The sequence below is a fragment of the Vombatus ursinus genome, unplaced genomic scaffold (assembly GCF_900497805.2).
Source record: "Vombatus ursinus unplaced genomic scaffold, bare-nosed wombat genome assembly UNPS02014811.1, whole genome shotgun sequence".
NCBI lineage: Eukaryota > Metazoa > Chordata > Mammalia > Diprotodontia > Vombatidae > Vombatus > Vombatus ursinus.
Window position 1 is genome coordinate 3,862,974 of NW_020954589.1, and position 16,061 is coordinate 3,879,034.

The 16,061-nt window shown below is 43.8% G+C and overlaps 1 long non-coding RNA gene across 2 annotated transcripts; it reads left to right on the plus strand.

Moving 5' to 3' along the window:
* Positions 1-3,741: 3,741 nt before the first annotated feature.
* On the plus strand, positions 3,742-15,630 carry LOC114053637. 2 transcript variants are annotated; one of them, XR_003570392.1, is made up of 4 exons: positions 3,742-3,792; positions 9,183-9,292; positions 13,653-13,764; positions 14,295-14,836. It is a non-coding gene; the product is annotated as an uncharacterized LOC114053637 (long non-coding RNA). The 2 variants fall into 2 exon arrangements; XR_003570391.1 differs by lacking the exons at positions 13,653-13,764; positions 14,295-14,836 and adding an exon at positions 15,532-15,630.
* The last annotated feature ends 431 nt before the right edge of the window (positions 15,631-16,061 follow it).

Consider the following 16,061-nt stretch of genomic DNA (forward strand, 5'->3'; position numbering starts at 1 on the left):
TTCACTCTTCTTGACCTCTCCACAGCCTTTGACACTGTTGATCACCCACTTCTCCTTGATGCTTTCTTCTCTCTAGGTTTTCGGGACACCCATCTCTCCTGGTTCTCCTACCAATCTGAGCACTCCTCAGTTTCCTTTGCTAGGTTCTCATCCAAGTCAGGATACTTTGGGTATCCTACAGGACTCTGTTCTGGGTCCTCTTCTCCTTCTATACTACTTCACTTGGTGATCTCATCAGCTCCCACGGATTTAATTACCATCTCCAAACTGACGGGTCTCAAATCTGCCTATCCAGCCCTAAATTCCCTGCTGACCTCTAATCTTGCATCTCCAATTGCCTTTCAGACATCTCTAACTATCCTATAGACATCTTAAACTCAACATGTCCAAAACTGAACTCATTACCTTCCCTCCTAAATCCTCACCCCTCCCAATCTCCCTATTACTGTTGATGGCACCACCATCCTCCCAGTCCCCTGGCCTTGCAACCTAGGAATCCTTCTTGAGTCCTCACCATCTCTAACACACCATATCCAATCTGTTGTCAAGGTCTATAGATTTCACCTTTGCAACAATTCTCTAATATGCCCCCTTTTCTCTTCTGATACCCGCCACTACTCTGGTACTGGCGTTCATCACATCAAGCTTAGACTATAGTAATAGCCTGCTGCTGGATCTGTCTGTCTCGAGTCTCTCCCCATCCAACCCACCCTCCATTCAGCCACGAAAAATGATTTTCCTTTTTAAAAATTTGGTTTGACCATGTCACCCTCCCCCTTCCCCAACTCAATGAACTCCAGCGGGTCCCTATCTCCAGAATCAAATATGAAATCTTCTGTTTGGCATTTGAAACCCTTCATAACCTAATCTCTCCTTTTCTGGTCCTTACTCCCCAACATATACTTTGTGATCCAGTGAAACTGGCCTCATTGCTGTTTCATAAACAAGACACTCCATCACTTGAATCTGAGTATTTTCTGTAGCTGTCCCCCATGCCTGAAATGCTCTTCTTCCGTCTTCTGGCATTCTTCAATTCCCAACTAAAATCCTACCTTCTACAGGAAGCCTTTCCCAATCTTTCTTAACTCTAATGCCTTCCCTCTGTTATTCCTATTTACTCTGAATATGGTTTTTTTGGGGGGTACATATTTGCTTGTTGTCTCTCATATTATATCATGAGCTGTTAGAGAGTAGTGACTGTTTTTTGCCTCTGTTTGTATCCCCAGTCCTTAACACAGTGCCTGGTACATAGTAGGAGCTTAATAAATGCCTTATTGACTGACTTGCCCAGTAGTTTCTACTGCACCAAGTTACTCATCCACAAGTATGCTCCAGATGCAGGAAACACCACACACGGCCCTTTCTCTCCCCACCCACCAACTACTCATCCACATCAGAATAAAGGTAGAGTTCTGAAAGGTGGGGTTTAGGAGGGCTGGAGTACAGCCCTTCTAGGTTAGGGGAACAGTGGAATCCCTCAACTAGTTTACAAACCTCAACTCTTGTGCAGCAAACAAGAGGTGAACTGCAAGGAAATATGGTAATCAGACTCTGTGGTTAGGGCAGTGGTCCCAAGTCCAAGACAGAGCGGTCTCTCCAAGCCCTCAAGGTGTCAGGGCCCGGGTGGGGAGAAGTCCAGAGGGCTGGATGGGCCGAGGCACTGGGCAGTAGTATAGTTGTCCCGGGTTTGGGGTGGGGACGTCTCTCTTAGTAAATCAGAGGCTGGGAGGAGCTGTGGCGGGCGGGCAGGCAGGCGGGCAGGCAGGGAAAGGGTCCCAGAGGAGATCTGGATTTCTTCTCTTGCAACTCTTTTTGACTCGTTTCCTTAAGCTGCAGTCAGATATTTATTTAACCTTGCAGCTTAGCCGCCGGCGTGAGGGGGGCGGAGAGGGGAAAGGGAATGAGTGGAGCTGGGGAGAAGCAGAGGGAGATTAGGGGATCTTGCGCGAGAAAGTTTCTCTCCTCACTCAAAACATGAATTGCACACGATGGAGGCACGGGCGGGAAGACTTCCATTTATACCCTTGGGTTTCCACTACTTTATTGCCCTGCTGTGTATCAGCTGTATATCGGAAGACGAATGAGACCAGCTTGGGGAGAAGAGATGGGGGTGGGAAGCTGATAGAAGAGAGAGAGAAAGGGAGACCAAGGGAGACCATCGAGAGTTCAGCTGGTATCCCTTGGCAGTTACTCCCGGGGTGGAACCTCCCTTGTCCAGTGCACAGGCCGGGAGTTCAATGGTCAGGGTGCATAATGTGGAACTACTCGTCCTAGTCTCTTGTACCGCCGGACAGGGAGGGTGAAGAGTTTCTCTATCTCGGGCCCTTCAGAAGGGAGTCTAGTAGAGTGGGAGAGGGGCGGGGGGGGGGGGCCGGGCGGGGGGCCCCCCCCCGCGACTCCAGGAGTCGGCAACTTCACTTCCCCCTACCCCCGCCCTACCCCGGGGCAGGTGAAGAGGCAAACAGGCTTTGCTCCAGGTGGTGGAGGAGGGAAAGGGGTGGGGGAAAGCCCAAGCAACAATAGCACTTTTATTTGCGTCTGTTTGGTATAGAGCTGGTGGGCGGGGGAGGAGGCGGGCCGGCGGACGGTAGTGGGGGGTGGTAGGAGGAGGGTGGTCATCGGCATCTGGCTGCACACCTGCTCCTGCTTAACCCTGCATATGCGGGGTGGGGGTGTTGGCGGGGGGGGGTATTGGGAGGGCACGAGGGGAATCTTGGCACTGGAACTGAGTTGTTGGTGACAGAATAACAAACGGAGTCTTAGAGATTCTTTGATGGAAAGATCCTTGGACTGGGTCCTGTCAGGATCTGCTACTAATTCTCTGGATGACCCTGGGCTTCCCCTCTCTGTACCACTCAGGTTCCTTGTTTGCAAAATGAGCTCTGACGTTCTCCGTTCTGTACTTCAACGTTCCATGTTTCGACATTTCATAGAATTATAGAATTTAGAAGCAGAAGGGACTCTAGTGTCCCACACTCTCATTTTCCAGATGAAGAAACTCGAGACCAGTGGCTCGCAAGTTCTAAGGCCCCTTCCAGCTTTAGTATTCATTGTTCGGGTCTTCCAACTGGTTTATATTATAAGGTCCCTTAGGATGCTGAAATTGTGTCTTCAGTATTTTGATGTTCCATGTTCTAAGCTCCCAACATTCTGTGTACTATGTAATGATATCCTATTTTTTGTGTTCCAATATTCTATGTTCGAAAGACTTCCCGCCTCGACAATTTATGTACTGTTTTCTGACATTCTTGGTTCCTGAGGTCCCTTTAGGCCCTGGCATTCTGTGATTCTAAAGGACAAAAACTCAAGTGTCCTGTCAACCTGAGTACTGGAAGCTTAAGAAGCTAATTAAGCTGCTTCTGGGGTTCCCTTGGCCAGTCTCCAGGATTGTTTGGGCGCTTTGGGTTCCCTGTAGGAATCTCTCTCCAGTTTAACTCTGCTAATTTGGCCTCCCTTTCACCTCTAAAGCAATCTCCGGGGGAGGGGGACAGCATAGCGCTACTGTCCCCTAAGGCACGGGGAAGAGGGGGAAGAGGGGGGAGGGAAGGGTAGAGTCCTGGGCTTTGCGCCCCAGCGCGGATTCCCCGACGCCCTCGGGCCGTTCCGGGAAGCCGGCCTTCCGGAGGCGGCGCGGCGCGGCTGGCCCCAGTGCCAGAGAGGTGGGGAGCCCGCCAGGGCTGGGCGGGGAAGAAGGGGGGAGCGGTGGGGAGGGAGTCAGGGAGAGGCCGGACTGGGCGTTCCCTCTCTACCAGCTAACAGCTTCCAGGCTGAGCTGGGGCCCAGTTACTGCAGGTGAGCCCAAGGGATGGGGGTTGGTTGGGGGCTGGGGGCGGAAAGATGCACAGTCTTGGTTTCAAGACGCTGTTCTTGGCCGGAGACTTGACCCATCTTAGGTCCGCTCGACAGCCTTAAGCTGTTACTGGACCTCCTGGCTTTTCCACGGAACCCTCGCCCCTCCCTTAGGCAGGGGTGGGGGTGAAGAATGAGTGGAGCCCAGCGCCTTGCTAAGGCCCCGCCGCTGCACCTGCCCAGGCCGGGCCCAGCTCTGGCGGCCGTCGGGGCCTGCAAGCACAATGAGGCTTGTTCGTGGGCGGAGGAGCTGCGCCAGCCCGCTGATCCCATAAAATATTATTTGTGTTTAAAAATTCCAGTAATTGACTATGCAGCCGCTTTTTCCGAGCCCTGTGCCAAAGGCAGTAAAATAGCGGCCCGAGCCCGGGTTATTTTCATCATGCAAATTCCCATTCCTGTAAACAGGGTTAAGCGTCCCCGGGAGGGGGCCAAGAGCTAGGAGCGAAGGGGAGGGGAAAATAGCGTGTTAGCAGTGGCAGTAAGACAAGGAGACCGGTCTGCTGGGCTGCAATTACCTATATAACCAGTGCTCGAATTACTCAGATAATAGTTCCCTTTTTCTGTAGCGCTTTAAAACTTACAAAGCGCTATTCTCACGATAGCCTTGTGAGGAATGTAGTGCAAAACACCCACACCCATTTTACCAACAAGGAAAACTGAGCTCGAGAGGCCAAATGATTTGTCCAGGCTCACTCAGGTAGCAATTATTGGCGTATTACTCAAGGATTACACAACGATTCCAGTCTTAGGACTAAATGCCTTTCAAGTTCGTTTCTAGCATGAACCTATAGGTGTATCCTAGCTGGACCCACACCCACACGCCGTCCCTATTCATCTATTGCTTTTCTTCTAGCTGAGTTGACTTCCCGCAGCAGAAGTAATGGGGAGATGCTGAGCTCATTTTGGCAAACTATTTCCAGTAGGGCTTGTGATGGAAAAGGCAGAGGACTCAGTTCATTGAACTGGGGCATCACAAGTACTAAGCCTGGGCACTGGAATGCCTAAGAAGTTTGTTCCTTCATCCTTACCTCCACCCCTTATTATAGTCCATTCCTAATAGACTTCAGAGGCCCAGAGGGTAGGCCTACATGTCAGACAATCTGGAGGATCAGGGAAATCTTGAGTAAAAGGGAGAAGTTAATTCTCTGCCCTCCTCAGTTGTCTCAAATCAACAGCGGGAAACCCAGGCTAGAGAGACCCAGACACTTCTGAAAGGTGAGTTTACAGGAAATGCTTGTGGCAGGATTCATAGAATTTTTCAGCTGGAAGGGATATTGGAGATGTAGTCCACTCCCCTCGTTTTGATAACAGCTTACTTTGAAATTAATAATAAAGCTTGTGAATTGCTTCACATCTTATTCAACAACCCTGTGAAGTAGGTACTATTATTGTCTACATTTACAGGGGAGAAAACTGAGGCCACGAGAAGCAAATTGACTTCCGCACTTGCTTACAACTAGTAAAGCAAAAAGCCTGACCCAGGGACAGCTGGGTGGCGCAGTAGATAGAGCTCCAGCCTTGGAGTCAGGAGGACCTGAGTTCCAATGCCGCCTCAGACACATGACACTTACCAGCTGTGTGACCCTGGGCAAGTCATTTAATCCAGAGTGCCTCATCAAAAAGCAAAAAAAAAAAAAAAAAAAAAAAAAGAAATCCTGACCCAAGTCCAGGCTCCCAATGGTCTAACAACTATCCTGTGATTCTTAAAAAATTGTTAGGGGGCAGAATAAGGAATTTTTAGAGATAGGAGAGAACCCCTCCTACTTCTCCACTGACAAACTCCCTCAGGCTGCATGTCTAAGCTGAGGGAAATGTAGAGAGTATATATCTGAGGCAAGAGAATGGCTAGCATGACCTTGACTGCCCATGTGGTTTGGGGAGTCTTGGACTACACTTTGGAGTAGGCTCTCTGGTTAGCTCCCAGTCCTTTTTCCTTCTCAGTGCTGAGGAAAAGAAATAAAAGATGAGGTAGAGGCTTCAATGCCTCCAAAAAGTTTTGACTGTGTTCTCTAATCTCAACTGATCACTGCCATAAGGCAATCCTTGTATTGTTCTGTGTTCTATCAGATTCAGAGGATGTTCCAGATTTTCTCCTCTCCTCAAACCTCCTATTACACCCCCTCCCCTTAACTATCACCAGAGAACCAAATCTCTTACTTTCTCCCTTCTCTTTATCTCAAAATCCCTTGTAGTCATCATCTTTCATTTTTTGCATTACTCCAGTCTTGGTAACTCTTCTCAAGGTCATTCCCTCTAATTATACCCTTGATCCCATCGCTTCCCCTCTCCCCAGCAGATTGCCTTCCTTCGTTAACCATCCCTTCTCTTTAACCTTCATTCCCTCTATATCTACTGCTCTTTATTGCCTACAAACAGGCCCAAGTCACCTCTCTCATTCTTTAAAAAAAAACCTCTTCATTTGATGTTTTCATACCCTCATACTTTCGTCCTATATCTCTCATCCCTTTCACAGTTACACCTAGAAAAAAGCTGTCTACACTTATCACCTCCACTTTCTCTTTTACTGTCTTCTCAACGCTTTGCAATCTTGCATCCCGTCTCATCACTCAACTGAAATTGCTCTCTCTAGGGTTATCCATGATCTTTTAATCAACAAATCCAATGGCCTTATCTCTATCCTCATCCTTTTTGACTTCTCTGAAATATTTGACACTATTGAAAATCCTCCCCTCCTGGATGATACCTTGTATCCTTTCTGGTTTTTCCTAATGATGCTCTTTGGTTCTCTTCCTACCTTTCAGTTAATCCTTCTCAATCTTCTTTGCCCTGTCATCATCCATGTCCTGCCCCGGGATTCCTATATACCTCAGGGCTCTGATCTGGGCTGTCTTCTCTCTTTACATACTTAAAATGATATTCATCAGCACCTCCTGTGTTCAGTTATCTCTGTGCACATGACATACACACACATACAACACACACACACACACATCAGTGCACACTCATCTCACCCTATCTCTAAGTTCCTTCCCTTATACACAATCACCTATGGGACACTTCCAACAAGATGTCTTGTAGGCATCTCTAACTCAATAAAGCCAAAAGAAAAATTATCATTCTCCTACAAACCCACCCCCCTTTTTGCTAACTTTCCTAAATCTGCTGAAGGCATCACTATCCTCCTAATCATTTTGAATGGTAACCTTTTTCTTCCTTTATTTTCTGACTTTTCCTCCCCTCCCCCTGCATGTGGCTCGGTGGATAGCATTCTGGATCTGAAGTCAGGAAGATCAGAGTTCAAATCTTGTCTCAGATACCTGATAGCTGTATCATCCTATGCACATCACCTAACCTCTGTCTGTCTCAGTTTCCTCATATGTAAAGTGAGAAGGCTGGATTAAAAGGCTTCTAAGGTCTGTTCTGGCTCTGTAAGCTCCTTGAGGATTCCAATGCCTAGCACACAGTAGACACTTAATAAATGTCTGTTGATGGATTAGTTGGGGATGGGATCCAGTGTCTTTGAATCAGAGGTGTCCCAGGCCCATTTCTCCTGATCTCACCCTGTAGTGTGCCTCACTATACCCTCTTTTATGTATATTTTCCAACAGACTCCTGTACCCTAGCCAAGCACACTTGCTGTCCATCCACCATTTTATTATTCACCTGACCCCAGTGTGGTATGATGGAAAGGGCACCAGGAGCCAGAAGACCTAGGTTCAGGTCCTAGCTCCACTAGTGACTAAGCTGTATGATCTTAGAAAGATCATGTAACTGAATAAAAAATGCTTCTACTTCAGCTGAATTCTATGTGAAATAGTATGTCACATTATGGAAGCTTCTTCCTACCTGAGATCTTTTCCCCCTCCTCTCCTTGAATCCATGAGCCTTATTTTCAAAACCCAATCCAAACTATATTAGAGCTTATGGTATTTTCTTTTTCTCTTTTCAATTTCCCTTTTTATTATGAACATGAATACTAACAAACATGAACATTTATTTACATATACAAAGAAGATCACGAAATAGGATTGCATGTGAAGCTGTGAGCTTTTGTTATGTGCAATTTGGAACTTTTTAAAAGCATATATTAAATCTAACATGCTGGCCTATGGTAATTTCCAGAGTTGAATGAGACATTTTAGGTTGTAGATTATCTTTTGGGAACAAACCTTAGGGAACATCTAATTCCAACCCCCTCATTTTGCAATTTAAAAACAAAACAAAAACAAATCTAAGGACCAGAAATGTTTTTGAGACTTGCCCAAGATCACACAGCTAGTGAGTAGAAAAACTGGATTTGGAATCAGGTCTTCTGGCTCCCAAACCCAGTGCTTTTTCCACTATACCATTATCATTAGAAACAGGTGCTGGGAGGAGCTCAGAGTATCCCCATGAAGGCAAGAGGTGATGATGAGCTCTCCAGAGTAGGTAAAGTAAGTCCCCATCATGCTATGGGACAAAGAATTCAGAGGAAGTCATGGCTGCTCTCTTCCTACATTCTCAAAATCTGACAATTACAGAAAGTAAAAAACCATCAAGACAAATGATGCGCACAGGAGAATTCCTCCCCCCACCCCCTCCCTGCTTCACATACGGGCGAGCGAACATGCACAAATTTCAGTGAAACAGACAGTAATAGGGTCTTCAAGGCTGTCAGCCCCACTCCTGGATTTCATGAGTTCGTTTTAGAGGTAGCTTACTTCTAACAAATACCAATGCAGTCAACGACAAGTGTGGAATAATGGAAGTTATTTTACCTATCTCTGGGCCTCTGCTTCTTTATCTATAAAACAAGAAAATTGAACTAGTTTACCTCCAACTCCAAATCTATGATCCTATGTATTCTTTATGATCTACACAAATGCAGTGGCATTAGAGACATCCATAGTCTAGCAAAGTTCTATTTAATGAGCATTTATTAAATATCTGCTACCTAGAGGGGAAGTGCTAGATAGACAAAGGGGGAAAATAGCCCCTCATCTCAGAGAGCTTACATTCAATGTTTATAATTGGTTTGAGAATGCATCTTGGTACTTGCAAGTGATGAGATAACCTGAGATAATGAAAAGAGAAATGATTTTAGAGTTTGAATGTCAGCTTCACTGTTTACTACCTATGTGACCCTGGGCAAGATTCTTCCCTTTTCTGATTCTTGTCCCATCTGTCAAAAAGATGAGATTGAGCCAGATGGTCTCTAAAGTTCCTTCTAGCTTTAAATTCTAGACATGACAGTCTATCCCAATGAGTAATAAAACAGAACCTTATTTCTATTCATTTTAATGAATATTAAGGGAGTTTTGTGAGATAAGGGTAGTTCTTTTTCATGACACCCCAATATGTGTTCTCTCTCCTCTCTCTCTCTCACATAGATTTTTAATTGCAAAAAACCTTGGAGTATATCTTGTCCAGCTGCCTCTCATCCTACAAATAAGGAAACTGGAGCTCAGAGACATTAGGTGACTTTCTCAAGATCATGCATGTAAGTAAGAAGCCAAGAAAAAGTTTGAACCTGGCTCCTCTGACTCCAAAGGCATTGCTTTTTCCACCATACCTGCCCCCCTTCCTCTCTTTGCATTCCTCTTGCTTCTTTCTCTTTTTAGTCACTTCCATCCCATCCCACCCCCAAAGATGTGTAGGGTTGGGCTGGCTCAGTCCTCATTCATTCATTCATTCATTCATTCCTTCATGCGTTCATTTGTTCATTTATTCAGCCAGCTAATGTTTACTGAGAACCTGCTGTGGGCTCAGTAATGAGGTCTAAACTTTGTAGAATATTTTGAGGACATTTAAGACAAGGTCTCTGCTGCTCTCAGGGAGTTTTTAATCTATTTGAAAAGATAACTCCAGTGTTTCATCCCTCCAGAAGCCTTTTCTGATTCTCTGGTTGTTAGCAATCTTCCTCTTCCTCAGACTGTCATGTATATATTTATGTATTCATGTCAGATCCACCTTTCTATGGACTCCTTTGAAGGTAAGGACAATTTTTTTATTGATATCTTTTGTTTTTACATCACCTTCATTTCTACATAGATAGATAGAAATATAAAGATAGGTATATAGATATACACATACACATTTTTTCTTGTTGTTCAGTCATTTCAGTCATGTCCAATTCTTTGTGACTTCACTTGAGGTTTTCTTTCTTTCTTTCTTTTTTTTTTTTTGCAGGGGCAATTGAGGTAAGTGACTTGCCCAGAATCACACAGCTAGTGAGTGTTATGTGTCTGAGGCTGGATTTGAACTCAGGTCCTCCTGACTCCAGAGCCAGTGCTCTATCCATTACACCACCTAGCTGCCCCTTGAGGTTTTCTTGACAAAGATACTGGAGTGGTTTGCCATTTCCTTCTCCAGCCCATTTTACAGATGAGGAAACTGAGCCAAACAGGATTAAGTGACTTGCCCAAGGTCACACAGCTAGTAAGTATCTGAAATCCTGAGATTTCAACTCAGGAAGATGAGTCTTCCTGACTTCAGGTCCAGCACTCTATCCACTGTGCCACCTAGCTGCCTGTATACATACATACATACATACATACATACATACATACATACATACATACACATATACATACATACATACATACATACATATATTTAAAGAGGAGAGTATATAGATACACTTCTTTCTATATATGCATGTGTATGTATTTTTGTATTTATACATGTATGTCTATGTGTGTCTATGTCAACCAAGTCTGACTGTATCTGCAATGTTCCATACCCATAATCCTCTACTTCTGCAAAGAAGGAAGGGAGGTGAATTTTCTTTTTTTTTCTTTTTTTTCTTAATTTATTTTCATTTATCAACCATCACTTCCATAAGCTTTTGAGTTTAAAATTTTTCTCCCCCTTCCTCCCCACCACCCTCCCCCAGAATGGTGCACAAGCTGATATATGCTATACATATACATTCCTATTAAACATATTTTCACATTAGTGATGTTGTAAGTAAGAATTAGAACCAATAGGAAGAACCACCAGAAAGAGGAAACAAAACTCAACAGAAGAAAATAAATAGCAAATACTATGCTTTGATCTGCATTCAAACTCCATAGTTCTTTCTTGGGATGTGGATAGCATTTTCCATCACGAGGCCTTTGGAGATGTCTTAGATCCTTGAATTGCTGAGAAGGGTTAAGTTTATCAATATTAGTCATCGCACAACGTGGCTGTTATTGTATACAACGTTCTCTTGGTTCTGCTCACTTCACTCAGCATCAGACCATACAAGTCTTTCCAGATTTTTCTGAAATCAGCCTGTTCATCATTTCTTATAGCACAATAGTATTCCATCATATTCATATACCACAACTTGTTTAGCCATTCCCCAATTGATGAGCATCCTCTCAATTTCCAATTCTTTGCCACCACAAAAAGAGCTGCTATAAATATTTTTGTGCATGTGGGTCCTTTTCCCATTTGTATGATCTCTTTGGGATATAGCCTTAGAAGTGCTATTGCTGGGTCAAAGGTTATGCACATTTTTATAGCCTTTTGGGCATAGTTCCAAAATTGCTCTCCAGAATGGTTGGATCATTTCACAACTCCACCAACAATGCATTAGTGTTCCAATTTTCCCACATCTTCTCCAACATTTATCATTTTCTTGTTTTGTCATCTTGGCCAATATGATAGATGTGATGTGGTAGAAGGTGAATTTTCTCAACTCTTCTCCAGAGCCAAGCTTAGTCACTTTAATTACACAGGGTTCATTTTCTTTGTTGTTGCTGTGGTCTCCATTTACACCTTGGGTTCTTAACATTTTTTGTGTCATATACTTTGGTAGTCTTGTGAAACCTAAGAACCCCTTGACAGAATATTGTTTTTAAATGCATAAAATATATAGGATCACAAAGGAAAACAATTATATGGAAACCAAGTTATTAAAATATTTTTATAAACAAGTTCACAGATGACAAGTTGAGAATACCTCATTCAGGGGGCAGCTAGGTGGTGCAGTGAATAGAGCACTGGCCCTGGAGCCAGGAGGACCTGAGTTCTAATGCGGTCTCAGACACTTGACACTTACTAGCTGTGACCCTGAGCAAGTCACTTAACCCCATTGCCTAGCCAAAAAAAAAAAAAGAAAGAAAGAAAAAAAAAAGAACACCTCATTCAGATTGTAATTATATATTGTTTTCCTGGTTCTACTTACTTTACTCTGTATCAGTTCATAAATTTTCCCATGCTTCTTTGTATTCATCATGTTCATCTCTCTCTCTCTCTCTCAAGAGGCAATGGGGGTTAAATGACCAGGGTCACACAGCTACTAAGTGTTTGAGGCTGGATTTGAACTCTGGTCCTCTTGACTCTAGAGCTGGTGCTCTATCCACTGTACTACCTAGATGCCCCCATCATGTTCATCTTTTCTTATATCACAACACATCTTATGGCATTCTATTATATTCATGTACCACAATTTGTTTATCCATTTGATGGACATCTGTTTTGTTTCCAGTGTTTTGCTCCAACAAAAAGTGCAGCTATGAATATTTTGGTATATCTGAGACCCTTTAGTCTGTGACTTCTTTAGGGGTACATATGCCTAGCAGTGACAAGGACTGGTTTTCATTTTGTCTTTGTATCCCCAGCACCAAGCACAGAAATTTGCACAAAGTGGGCATGTGTAGTTTTGCACCTAACAAATGTTTATTTGTTGGGTTGGGTTGGATGTGGTTGGATATGTAGTTAAGAGCCCCCAGGACTTACTGTGTGACTTTGAGTAAGCCACTTCACCTCTCTCAGCCTCAGTGATCCTCCTTGTCTGCTCTGCAGAGATAACAATCATTGCACTGCCTACCTCATAGGGCTGTTGTGAGGCAATCATTTTGCAAACCATAAATATGACATCTAAGGAAGAAACACACAAATACCATCTGAATTTAGGGGGGTGGGAAGAACCTTTCTGGCTGGGGGTATCCAGGAAGGTTTCATGGGGCTAGGATGATCTAGGCCTTTGAAACTTCTCACAAAGAGAGAGAGAGAAGAAAGGCTTTCAAGACAGCATGAATAGGAACACCAAGCCAGAAAAGAACAAAGTTAATACATCTGGTGAATAGATTAGTCCCACAGAATAGGAGAATACAGAGAACTGGTCAAGAAGCAGTGGGGGTGAATGGTGGGCTCAAGGGAAAGGGGAAGGTGCCAGAAAGATGGAGAGTTTTGGACCAATCAAGAGTCCTCCTTTCCTTCTTCCCAGGGTTCAAAATCAATCAATCAATCAAAATAAGCATTTATTAAACACCTATTATGTGCTAGGCACTAGGGATAAAAAGGCAAATGATGGAACAATCCCTAGTCTGATGGAGCTTACTTTCTAACAAGAACATATATAAGCATACATAGCATGTGCAGAATAAATATAAAAAATAAATAAATACAAGTTTTATAAAACAAGGTAATTATAGAGGGAGGGCACTAGCAGTTGTGGGAGGATCCAGAAAGACTTCATGTAAAACTGAATTCTTAATCTAAGGTCTATGAACAATACCTCCACCCCCCAGATGTCAGGGGGTCCATAAACTTGGATGAAAAAAATTACATCTTTATTTCAATGTTATTCCTTTATAATCCTATGTATTTTATTTTATGCATTTAAAACCATGAGATGGATATAACAAGAACCTCACTAGCCTGCCAAAGGGGGTCAAGACACAGAAAAGCTTAAGAATCCCTAATGTGAACGGTTGTACTTGGGATGAATTTTGAAGGAAGAGAGTCTGTGGAGAAGCCTGTGCAAAGCCCAGAGATGGGAGATGAAGAAGAGTAGGTCAGGAACCCCTCCATTTTAGCCCTACTCTCCACTTCCAATCTTCTAACCATTAGCACTCCTCTCCCAGCTCAATCTCTCTCTTAAGAGAAAATGAGTGGGGACCATGGTAGGCAACAACTTCCTCTTGACTATGGGCTCCTGCTGGAGGAAGATGTCCCAATAGCCCGGAAGAGCTCAAGGTATGTATGGACAGCTCAAGGTACATATGGACAGCCGGTTCTCCAGCTCACTCTCATTCCTTCTGTCTGCTTCTACTGGTAGAGAGAATTTCCTCACCCCTAAGATATGGAAAACCTGTGTAAAATATTTTGGCCCTCCCTTCATACCAGAGAAGAAGTCTGATTTTTTTCTTTTTCTTTATGGGATGTTTACAGTACCTTATTGTAAAATTGGGGTTGATATTATACAATACCATACATATATTTATGCATTTCTGAGTTTCTAAACTTTTTCTTTGTCATCTGCTGGCCTTCATGTGTTATCTATGGCTTCCGCGTTTATTTAATTTCTTATTCTGACTTGTGATATGTCAAAACAATGGCATGGGTCCAAACTGCAATGGGGAGAGTCACAATGGGGAAGGGATAACTGTGCTAATAAAATCACCAATCCAGTCCTTATCATTATCCAGTCTTCTTACTTCTCTCCTTTTGTCTCAATGCAAATCTCACCTTTCTTCCTCCCTGCAATCCCATTTCATATTTCATAGGAGGAGATGGATACTTGAAGACTTGCAGCAAGAGCTCACAGAGCTGGGCATCCCCTTAGATAACCCACCAGGACTGGATCCAAGTGGGAAATCACAGGATGTTGGCTCTTTTCTACCATCTGTCTTTGCTCCCTGTTTTTATGGATGTGCCCTGAAATCAAAGTCTATGCCACACTCCCACCACCCTTCAGGCACTTCTGGAGCCACCACCTCAAAACTCCCTCCATCAACACCTAGGGAGGAGCCAGCATCAGCCCTGACCCAACCACCAAGTAGGCCTGCAACTCGATCCAGTTTTCACACAACACCCCACACTGGATCCCAAGCTCCTTCTTCTGGGAGGAGATCTCGAACTCTGGGCAACCCTCCACCTATAAGACAACTAGTCTCACTGCCTGTTTGGCCTCAACCCTTTCATTTCACCATCGCTAAAACCAAGCCTCAAAGAGTTCACAACCCTCCTGTTGAATGTCTAGGTCCCAGGTTCCCAAGATGGAGAGAGAAAAAACAGTCCTCTTTGCCTTCTTCTCCTCCTATCTCTACTCCCCTTAAAATAAAGTATAGTATTTGATTCAACATGTTTTATCTTTCTTTTGTGTCTAAGAAGAGCATAGTTGAATGCATCATATATAGAAAATGATGAAAATAATATTTTATATGCATTTAACACTTGCTGATTACAAACCAGTTATATTATTTGGTCATCACAGCTCGTTTGGTAGGGTAAATATTTTCATCTACATACTACATATGACTTACATTTAAAGTGATTTGCAAAAGTGATTCGCAAATGAAAACCCTGAGGCGTTGAGAATAATTATGACTTTGCCAAGGTCACACAGCTTAGGATCCCAAGACTTCAAGCTGGGTGGTCTTAAGAGTTCTAAATGATCAAATCCCCTCATTTTACAGATGTGGAAACTAAGCAAATAGTCTGCTTCCCTCTTAGATGAGGGAAAGGTTGAGCTGGAGAAGGAGTGGGAAAATGGCTTGAGCTGAAGAAAAGGGAACTGTGAAGGAAGTTTGGAGAGTTTGGGAATTGCAAAGAGAGCCCAGAGATTGAATTTAGTGAGGAAACTATGAGAGGGCTTGAGGAAAAATTGAAAAAAGGGGTGTACTCCTCCTCAAAGCTGAAAGAGTAGGATCTAGCACTGAAGGATCGCATGTTACAGGATCCTAGATTGACAGCTGGAAAAGAGCAAAATGGTTGTCTAGTCCAACTGCTTTCATTTTTCAGAGAAAACGAATTCTAAGAGAAAAACTCAAGCAGAAGGACCAGAAGAAGTGGAAAAAGGCAGAGCTGAAGGAGAAGGAAAAGGAGAAAGAGAAGGGAGTTGGTAAGGTAAGTACAATATAGGTGTGGCTATCATGAGTGATAAGGAACCAAGGATCTAGATCTTAGCACCTTTGGAGGGCAGCTAGAATTTGCAGTGACCTGAATAAAGTATGCAAATTTCATATTTCTGTCAAAACCAAGTGACTTATCTTTGCTCAAAGTATAAACTGGTTTCCCTCCTAGAAGAGAAGGTAGGAAAGCGGCTGGGGAACACCTCTCCACTCTTCAGATCATCATAGAGAATAAAGAATTCTCTTAAAGAAGGAGAGGGGGCAAGGGGGTAGGGAGGGAGAGACAGAGAGACAGAAGAGAGAGAGAAGAGGGGAGACAGAAGAGGAAAGACAGAGAAGAGGACAGAGCGACAGAAAAGAGGAATGAGTCAGAAAGAGAAGAGGAGAGACAGAGAGAAGGGAGAGAGAGAGAGAAGAGGA